This window comes from Mus caroli, unplaced genomic scaffold (assembly GCF_978045245.1).
Source record: "Mus caroli unplaced genomic scaffold, Mus_caroli_1 scaffold_14, whole genome shotgun sequence".
Classification (NCBI taxonomy): Eukaryota; Metazoa; Chordata; class Mammalia; order Rodentia; family Muridae; genus Mus; species Mus caroli.
The window spans coordinates 33845390-33856234 of NW_028227269.1; the positions used below are offsets into that span (position 1 = coordinate 33845390).

Sequence of the window (10845 nt, forward strand, 5' to 3'; positions counted from 1 at the left end):
TTGAGTAGAGCAGGACTGGTGGGAGGCAAGGCTTTGAAGTGTTTTTCTGAGAAAAACCAATGAGAATCAAGATAAAAGACCAGATTTGAAAGGCACTTTATTAGAAGAAGCAAAAATGCATTGCAACTGAAGTCACAGGTCATTGCAAGATACAAAGAAGAACTCACTCAGTCAAAATTCAAAATCTGACAAGGTTATTCAATGTGCTGGGGACATTGCTTGTTGCCAAGGAGAAACTAGCAAATGAAACATATATGGCTTCATTGTGTTTCTGAAAGACAGTGCGGCAGAGGGAATGATTTTTCAGTTAATAATTACTCAAATATTATATTGCTCTAGGCAATATTAAAATTTACAAGGGTCTGTTTAGAAATACCTAGTACCAAGTCAACCCAACAGAACACATAGGATAGCATCACACTTCCTGTGCTAGGTCAGATGACTGAGAGCTAACAATGGAAAGGACATGTGAGGATATACCTGGGAAGAGATTCTCTCACAGCCTAGACTTTTTTTTTTGAATTTTTTTATTACATATTTTGCTCAATTACATTTCCAATGCTATCCCAAAAGTCCCCCATACCCTCCCCCCCCCACTTCCCTACCCACCCATTCCCACTTTTTGGCCCTGGCATTCCCCTGTACTGGGGCATATAAAGTTTGCATGTCCAATGGACCTCTCTTTCCAATGATGGCCTACTAGGCCATCTTTTGATGCATATTATGTTCATAGCAGCCTTATTTATAATAGCCAGAAGCTGGAAAGAACCCAGATGCCCCTCAACAGAGGAATGGACACAAAAAATGTGGTACATTTACACAATGGAGTACTACTCAGCTATTAAAAAGAATGAATTTATGAAATTCCTAGGCAAATGGTTGGACCTGGGGGGCATCATCCTGAGTGAGGTAACACAATCACAAAAGAACTCAAATGAGATGTACTCACTAATAAGTGGATATTAGCCCAGAAACTTAGTATACCCGATATATAAGAGACAATTTGTAAAACACATGAAACTGAAGAAGAACGAAGACCAAAGTGTGGACACTTTGCCCCTTCTTAGAATTGGAAACAGCCCAGACTTTTAAAGGTTACTGTAGATTACATCACAGCATGGTACTGTGGGAGAGAAGCACAGGAAGAGAAGCAAGTCCAAGGTCGGTAGTGGAAGATACATATTGTATATCAGACCCTTCAAATTTAGAATATCTATAAAAAATTGCCTTAGCCATCCAGGCAGGCAGGTAGATAGAGCTGAAAAATGAAATACATCCATCAGTATACATGTGATATTTATAAAGTAGTGAAACTGCCCTGGATATTGAAGAACAGTCAAGATAAAAAGTGGGACCCATGAGAAAAGGGAATGGTGAAGAAACACCAAGTGAAAAAGAGGAGTCTGGAGACTGACAGTGGGTGGGAACCTTAGGAGGGGAATGCTGTCATGAAAACTAGACACAACATTTTCCATCTGAGAATGGCCTCATGGACCAAGTGCCACAGGCTAGTCAAGTGCAATGTACAGTAAAAACCCTTGTGTGTTCACGTCTCAGGTCATGGGCAACGCTAGCAGGTGCTTACTTCCCCTCAGGAGAAACTGGAGAAGGTATTAAGCAATAAAAATAATGTAAAATACACATTAAGAGAGAAAGAAAATTACTTGTTCCTATTGCTCATACCCACCCTTAAGCTTCTTACAAATAAAATCTTGTCTTCCCTGAGTCTTCAAAGCCAAATCCATGGGCCACCAGATGTCTGATATGGGACAGTGTACAGGTTCTAAAACTAGCCTCGTACTTTTTGGAAACACACAAATCTGATAATACTTGAGAGAACAATATTTTCATTTTTATCCTTTCCTTGTAGAATAATATTTGGCTTTGAGAAAGGCCAAAGTTACATGCATGGGGCAGATAGCATCTTGCACGCACAGCAGATTCCAGGAGAGCATTCAGGTAGTGTGGGTGGTTCGACAAACACCCTTCTCTCAGTTTTGGTACTTATTGCTAGATTTTCACCTTTTCAGTATGAACTTGCCCATTGGGCAAGCAAAGAAAGTGGCAGAGACATGTGTCAGCACGAGAATGCTTATCACCAAGAAGCAGTAAAGAGTGCCATTTGTTGGGGATAGTGACGCTGCTGCTGTATATCTCAAATAGAAATGACCCTCAAGACTGAATGTCAGACACAAATTTAAGGAAAGTAAGGCGCTTTTGGTGTTTTATAACAGCTTTATTGAAGCATGGTTGGTCTATAAAGATACACACATTTAATATGCACAATTTTATAAAACTTTCTTGCTAGTATCATGACAATAACCATAGTAGGTACGTCTATCTAATACCTCCCAAAGCCTGCCTTTGCTTCTTTTCATTGTTCTATGGCTTTTATTTATTTTGTGGTAGAAACATAAAAGGGAAATCTTTAATCCTACATTGCACAGTGCTGTGGCTGGCTCTGATGTACAGCAGATCTCTAGAATTTTTTCGCTAGCAGAGCTGAAATTTTATGGTGATTCAAGAGCAATACTCACCCCTCTCCCACTCCTGGCACTAACCAGCAGCATTTGCTTCATGAGTTTGCCTACTAATGATCTCTCTTAGGAATAGCTTGATCTACTTAGCATGAAACTCACCGGCTTCACCCATGTTGTCACAAGTAAGAGGTTGCTTATTTTCTTAAAGCTAAACACTATTGCTATAATGTATGTGTTGTGTCTTCTTTATCCACTTGCTGACCAACACACTCAGGTCTCTATATCTTGGCTGTTGTGGATAATTCTGTCATGGGCATACTTAGGCTGCTGTCCTTCAGTGCTTCTGATTAATATTCTTTTGGATATATACCCAAAAGTAATAAAAAAAAATACCTTCTTCTATGGATGATATAATTTTGCAAGAATATTTGTGTTCATGTTTTAAATCTATACATACTTTTTAACTCATGCCCCCAAACCAACTGTCTTCCTCATTTCACTCAGATATGAGAGATACAGATACAAGTGTACGCACACACAGAGAGATATATACAGAATCCAGAAGAAAAACAAAACAAGCCATACAGAGCTCAGGCAATTCCCAAGCTAAAACTGAATGAACAAAACCCATAATTTATTCCACAGTGACCATATTGATATTAATAATTTGGGGAAAAACTTTAAACATTTAGTTCTTAATTTTCTAGAGGTTGAGAGTGAAACCATATAGCATAACATGAGATATATCTGCAAAATTTGTACACTGAACTGATATTTTAAACTGTGCACCTTTGTTCTGATTTGACCCCTTAGATTTTATGTCATTCCCATAAATCTTATTTCACTAAATACTTTTCTATACCCACTTAGCTAATCTTCAGAATAGTTATACATATAATTAATAAAAGCAGCCACCATTGTACCTGCATGGCAGAAAACATATAGAAGGTGTTTTATACATATTGTGCTTCTGTTTTGATTTGTGTTTTCTGTGTGTGTGTGTGTGTGTGTGTGTGTGTGTGCAGCTGCACACAGAGGTCATCAGAGACATCAGGTCACCTAAAGCTAGAGTTATGAGTCATTCAGCATGGGTGTTTGGAAACAAACCCAAGTCCTCTACAAGAGCTTTAAGAGCTCTTAAATGCTGAGCTATCTTTCCAACTCATTATTACATGTTAAATTTAAAAACAAAAACAAAAAAAATGAGACTTAGAAAGTTAAGACAGCCTGACCAAGGCCAAGAACAATTGTAAGAGCAGTAATGGAAACTCAGGCACTAAAGTGCACCTAGAACTCCTGCCCTTGGATGCTGTGATCTCCCTCATGCCAGAAGTCAATGGAACATGAGTCGTTGGAAACATGGTTATAATGCATCACAAAATGAGGGAGGAAACATATTGGTAGACAGAAAGTAAAGAGGAAAAAAACTGTTAAAATATGCAAACCCAGAGCTTCTTATGTGGTTTGGACATTTGTTGTTGCAGATGAAAATGATTAAATTTAGAAATTCCAATCAAGTGTTCACAAAATGACTTTTATTCTGGAATCAGTTACCATACTACAACCATTTTTATGATTTTTCTTAAGCAATATGCTTGGCTTGACCACCCCTTGATTGAAACCATTTCTGTGGGATTGTTTTTAGACTTTGTTTCCTTTCAAGCCACCCTCCCCATTTCCATGATTTCTGTTAATTCTCCTTCAACTTTGGACATGGACCAGGCTCCAACCTCCCTCCTCTGTGCCCCACCTCATCAATCTGCCAGGATTTTCAACTGAAGACAAAGATCTGATTTGCCTAATGTTATCCCCACTGGATCCTGGGAGATTCTCACATCCTTGGCATCTAGGACTTTCTAGTGGTTCCCATCCCTGTCCCCTGTGCCCGGTCCCCAGCTGCTACATATTCATTCTCCTGGCGCTCTGGACTTCTCTTCTGTCTCTTCCCATACCTGATCCTACCCCCCCCCCTTTTTCCTTCCTCCTCCCCTCTCCCATCTAGGTCTATCCCTCCTCTGTCTCCTGTGATTATTTTGTTCCCTCTTCTAAGTGGAATTGAAGCATACACACTTCCTTCTTGGTTTGTGAGTTGTATCGTGGGTATTCTGAGCTTTCGGGCTAATATCCACTTATAGCTGAGTACATAACTGGATCTGGGTTACCTCACTTAGGATGATTTTTTTCTAGTTTCATGCATTTGCCTGCAAAATTCATTAATTCCTTATTTTTAATAGCTAAGTAGTAATCCATTGTGTAAATGTACCACATTTTCTATATCCATTCTTCTAATGAGGGACATCTGGGTTATTTCCAGCTTCTGGCTGAGCCTTGTTATCATTAGCCAAAATGCCCAACAGCGGAGAGATACAACCTGAAGAGACCACGTCCAGTAGATAAACATAGCCCCCAGTTGAATTGTGGGGCCATCTACCCATGTCAAAAATTTTAACACAGTATTGTTCCTGTCTAAAGGAAATTCAGGGACAAAAATGGAGCAGAGACTGAAGGAAAGGACATCTACAGACTGCCCCACCATGGGATCCACACCATCTCCAGACAACAAACCCCAACAATATTGCTGATGCCATGATGTGCTTGCAGACAGGTGTCCTCTGAGAGGCTCTGCCAGCACATGACTAAGACAGATGCAGATATGCACAGCCAACCATTGGACTGAGCCTGGGAATCCCAGTGGAAGAGTTACGGGAAGGACTGAAGGAGCTGGAGGGGATTGCAACCCCATAGAAAGAACAACAAAATCAACCCCGCCCCCGGTTCCCTCAGGGCTCCCAGGGACTAAACCATGAACCAAAGAGTATACATGAGTTGGCTCATGGTTCCTGCTAAAATACGTAGTAGAGGACTGCCTTTTCTGGCATGTGTGTGTGTGGGGGGGGGGGCGGGTTCCACATTAGTCCTGTGGAAGCTTGACGCCCCAGAGAAGGGGGGCGCTAGAAGGATGAGGCATGAGTAGATGGGTGTGTGTGGAAGCACCCTTTTAGAGGCAAAGGGGAGGGCATGAGGTGGGAGATTCGTGGAGGGGAGACCAGGAAGGGGGACAACATTTGAAATGTAAACAAAATAATTATTAAAGAGATCTGATTTTTCCTTCGTGATCTGGCAGAGCACTAACTGTGTGGGTGGGGGATAAACTAGTGATTTCTAATTCCCTCCCACTCAAAGCCCCAGAGTATTTCCAGTCTTATTATTCTATGATACATGCTTCTCACTCATGGTGTACCAACTACTACAGGAGAGAAAGCAAGGAGAAGGAAAGCTGTTTGCAGAAGCTTGGCTGTACTTTAGGGTCTCATCTCTATGGAGACTGCTATAATACCAAGGCAACTCTGTTTTGACAAAGCCCAGACTAACCTTGGTGTTCAAATGACAACTGCCAATACGGTCTGCGGCCACATCAAAACAGACACCAAAGTGCACAACGAGAAAGCCTGGGGATCCACACCCACTCACTGATAACATCACCTTGCCTTATGTCTGCAGGGCAGAAGCATTTGGCTAACCAGGAAGAACAGTGCAGACCTGAGCCTTATGATCAAAGCAAGCTGCAATTCCCCGAAGGAATCAGAATATTTATCAATATGCATGCTTTTAGAATGAGGACATCCTGGGATCGTGTATCTATAACCCCAAGATACTGCTGACTGGCACCCTAGCCTAGCCACACCCTCTGAGCTCCACAAGAATGCAGGGAAATAAGTCAGGCGTTGCCGGCTCAGTTGTTTATGCCTTTAAGGTTGAAAACCTTGAAATTCCTCAGATTTCTTCCAAATCAAGAAAGATATTTAGATCTCTAAACCTTTTCAGTTCACTTTAATGTTTGGAATGTCTCAGTGCCCATCCAGGTTTTCAATTAAGACCATGCACTGAGGAATTCTTTGGCATCTGTCACTAAGGGACTAAACTGAAAACTGATAAAAATATACTTTGTAAAAAATAGAGCACATTTTAATTAACTTCCGGTGAGATATTAAAGACAGCCTAAACCACAAAACATCAGTTTCTAAAATATCACTAGATTTTTTTAAATTTTTGCCAGACACGGTTAACTCCACCAGCACTAAATGTAGATTTTAAGTATATTGCTGTTTGGCAAAAGGGATGGGTTCATAAACAGGGAGAAAGAAGACTGTGAAAAAAAAGAAATGACTCTCAGAAGGCACAAGGCAGTGTGACTTAGAAGCTCTTAATTGCTTTAAATTAACTGATCACAACTAAAATAGAAACATACCACGCTATGGAGTATCTTAAAAATCTAGGTCAAGGCCATACTCTGTTTCCATAGTCAGTGGAGATCCAGTGGCTATTTCAAGGAGGGCAATTAGTCTGTAACGCTTCTATCTCTGCTTCAGCGATGCCTTCCTCTTTACCCTTGCACAATATGTCAGTGTACCAACAACTAAGAACCCAACACTACAAATGACTCGCCTGGTGTTGGGAGAAAATCTGCCTTCATGTTGTCATTCATTCCATTAATTTTTCCTTAGATTTTTATTTAATTTCAATATCAATATTGTTTAGACCTTAATATACTAAATTCTTTCCATGCTATAAAAGAGGAGATTATACAATGAAGATATTTTGCTTGTGCTGAAATCTCGCCCAGGAAATGTCTTACTCATGTGACCAAGCAATTCTTCACATAAAAAAGTGGCTCAATGAAATGAGAAAGAGCCATGGTGGGTAAATTTAATGCTTATATATAGCAAATTGGCAAAAAAAAAAAAAAAATGAGATTTACAAGTTTTGGCAGAAGAAAATTGACTCAATCTGCACACTACCTCAGTTTCTTTTCTTTTCTTTTTTTTTTTTAAGATTTCAGCCTTCTAATATACTTTTATGTTTATTACTTTATGATTTTTTTTAAAAAAATATTGGTCATTTTATTTATTTATATTTCAAATGTTATTCCCCTTAAGCCCCCATCCCATCCCCATACCCCTTCCTTCTAAGACGGTGATTCCCCCACCCACCCATCCACTCCTCCCTCAGCACCCCTGCCAGAGCCTGAGAGTCTCTAACTCAGTTTCTTAAATCCAACTTGAATTATAACCCTAGCCAAATATATAAGTCCTTGCTTTGAAGATGATGTCATAGTGTTTAATAATTTGATATCTAAAGAATTAGCAATTGCCATTATATTTTATTAGGTATATTATATAAAGTTTTTTTTAATGTAGTGGTTCTATTAGTTTACTTTTTATTGCTGTAACAAAATGCCTGGGTGGATTAACATAGCAAAGAAAAGTTTATTTAGCTCACAGTTCTGGAGATTCTAGAGTGGTGTGTCAGGATCAACTTGATTTACTATGGTAAAGATTTCAATGCAAATATCAGGAGTTCATAAAAGAAAGAACACTTCACATAGCAGCCAAAGAACAATTCTGGGTCATTTTCATTCTTAAAACAATTAGCTCTCATGAGAGCTCAGTGGTCTAAGAGTTTAAGAATAGATGGATCATAAGAATTCAAGAATTAGTCACTGAGAACTCAGGTATTATGTGAGTCTTAGCCCAGTCTCTTCCAGAGGTAGGTATCTTAGAAGTCTTAGGCCCTCCCTCTAAACTTCATCACTTGAAGGTTCCCTACTACCTCTCCCCTGCCTCAGTAATGACCCAGTCTTCAACACACCAAGCCATAGCAAGTGTTACAACAGCTGTATATCAGCAACATTAAAAAGAGTGTATTGGGCTCTTGAGTCACCCCCACATAACCTAGGCTTGCCCTGTGAGTAGGACATGGTCCAGGCCTCTCACCCTTTTCTGTACTACTACTTCCTTGGCTTTCCCATCAAGATGCCTGAAGAAGTGCACCATGGAGAGGAAGAAGTGGAGACCTTTGCCTTTCAGGAAGAAATTGCCCAGCTCATGTCCCTCATCATCAATGCTCTCTATTCAAACCAGGAATTTTCCTTCAGGAATTGATCTCTAATGCTTCTGATGCCCTGGACAAAATTCAGTATGAGAGCCTAACAGACCCTTCCAAGTTGGACAGACACAAAGAGGTGAAAATTGACATCATCCCCAACCCTTAGGAGCATATGCTGACTTTGGTGGACATCGGCATTGGCATGACCAAGGCTGACCTCATTAATAAACTTGGGAACCATTGCTAAGTCTGGCACAAAGGCATTCATGGAGGTTCTCCAGGCTGGTGCAGACACCTCCATGATTGGGCAGTTTGGTGTCAGATTCTTCTTGGCCTATCTAGTGACAGAGAAAGTGGATGTAATCACAAAGCACAATGATGATGAGCAGTATGCCTGGGAGTCTTCTGCTGGTGGATCCTTCAACGCCCATGCAGATCATGGTGAGTCCATTGGCTGGAGTACCAAAGTGATCCTTCACCTCAAAGAAGACCAGGCAGAGTACTTAGAGGTGAGGGAGGTCAAGGAAGTTGTGAAGAAACACTCGCAGATCATAGGCTATCCCAGTACCCTCTACTTGGAGAAGGAACAAGAGAAGGAGATCAGTGATGATGAGGGAGAGAAAGAGAAAGGTGAGAAAGGAGAAAGATAAGGATAACGAGGAGAAGCCTAAGATTGAAGATGTGGGATCTGATGAGGAGAATATCAGCACAAAGATAAGAAAAAGAAAACAAAGACCACGGAGAAGTACATTGATCAGGAAGAGCTGAATAAGATGAAGCCTATCTGGACCAGAAATCCAGATGAGCTCACTCAAGAGGAATATGGTAAATTCTATAAGAGCCTCACCAATAATTGGGAAGACCACTTGGCAGTCAAGGACTTCTCTGTAGAAGGTCAGTTGAAATTCAGGGAATTGCTCTTCATTCCCCAGTGAGTTCCCTTTGGCCTTTTTGAAACAAGAAGAATAACAACAAATTCTATGTCCATTGTTCTTTCATCATGGACAGCTTTGATGAAATGATACCTGAGTACCTCAACTTTATCTGCAGTGCAGTTGACTCCAAGGACCTGCCCCTGAACATCTCCTGAGAAATGTTCCAGCAGAGCAAGATCCTGAAAGTCATCTGCAAAAACATTGTGAAGAAGTGCCCTGAGCTCTTCTCTAAGTTGGCTGAAGACGAAGAGAACTACAAGAAATTTTGTGAAGCATTCTCCAAGAATTTCAAGCTTGGAATCCACATGGATTCCACTAACCATTTCCATCTCTCTGAGTCCATTTGCTTTCAAACCTCTCAGTCTGGAGATGAGATGACTCCCCTGTTAGAATATGTGTCTCACATGAAGGAGACACAGAAGTCCATCTACTATATCACTGGTGAAACCAAAGAGCAAGTGGCCAACTCTGCCTTTGTGGAGAGTGAGTGGAAACAGGGCTTTGAGGTAGTGTACATAACTGAGCCTATTGATGAGTACTCTGTACAGCAGCTCAAGGAATTTGATGGAAAGAGCCTGGTCTCAGTGACTAAGGAAGGCCTGGAGTCACCAGAGGATGAGAAAGAGAAAAAGAAAATGGAGGAGAGCAAGGCAAAATTTGAGGATCACTGTAGGCTATGAAGGAGATCTTAGACAAGAAGGTTGAAAAAGTGACAATTTCCAATAGGCTTGCGTCTTCCCCCTGCTGCATTGTGACAAGCACTTAAGTCTGGACAGTCAACATAGAATGCATCATGAAGTCCCAGGTACTCTGAGACAATTCTACAATGGGATACATGATGGCCAAAAAGAGATCACCTAGAGATCAACCCTAACCACCCCATTGTGGAGATCCTGTGGCAGAAGGCTGAGGCAGACAAAAAGACAAAGCTGTCAAGGAGTGCTGCTGTTTGAAACTGCTCTGCTCTCCTCTGGTTTCTCACTTGAGGATCCTCAAACCCACTGCAATTGCATTGACTGCATGATTAAACTAGGCCTGAGCATTGATGAAATGAGGTCACTGTGGAAGAGCCCAGTGCTGCTGTTCCCAATGAGATCCCTCCCCTAGGGGTGATGAGGATGTCTCTCACATGGAAGAAGTGGGTTAAAGGCTCCTGGGAAGTCCATGCCCTCTGTATAGTATCCCTGTGGCTTCCCCAGAAGCCTTAACTGGCCTTGACCCACCTGGCTCTCTGCTCATGTCTACAAAAATCTCTTCTATCCTGCCCTTGTGCCTTAAGGCAGGAAGATCCCTTCCCACAGAGTAGCAGGGTTGGGTGTCATGTATTGTGGTTCTTTTGTTTGTTTTATTTTGTTCTGAAATTAAAAGTATGTAAAATAAAGAAGATGCAGTTTTTTTTTTAAAGTGTGTGTTAGAAAGTGTGGTAACATGTAATCTAAAGCCATTCCAAAGAACAGTAGTCCTAGCTCTAACACATGTCACCTGAATCCAGTGATATAATTCTTCACCCATTGCAACTGTCTGTAGTTCTCCAAAATGTTTCC

The 10845-nt window shown here is 41.0% G+C and overlaps 1 pseudogene; it reads left to right on the plus strand.

Moving 5' to 3' along the window:
* Positions 1-8288: 8288 nt before the first annotated feature.
* LOC110307329 (heat shock protein HSP 90-beta pseudogene) lies at positions 8289-10448 on the plus strand (annotated as a pseudogene).
* The last annotated feature ends 397 nt before the right edge of the window (positions 10449-10845 follow it).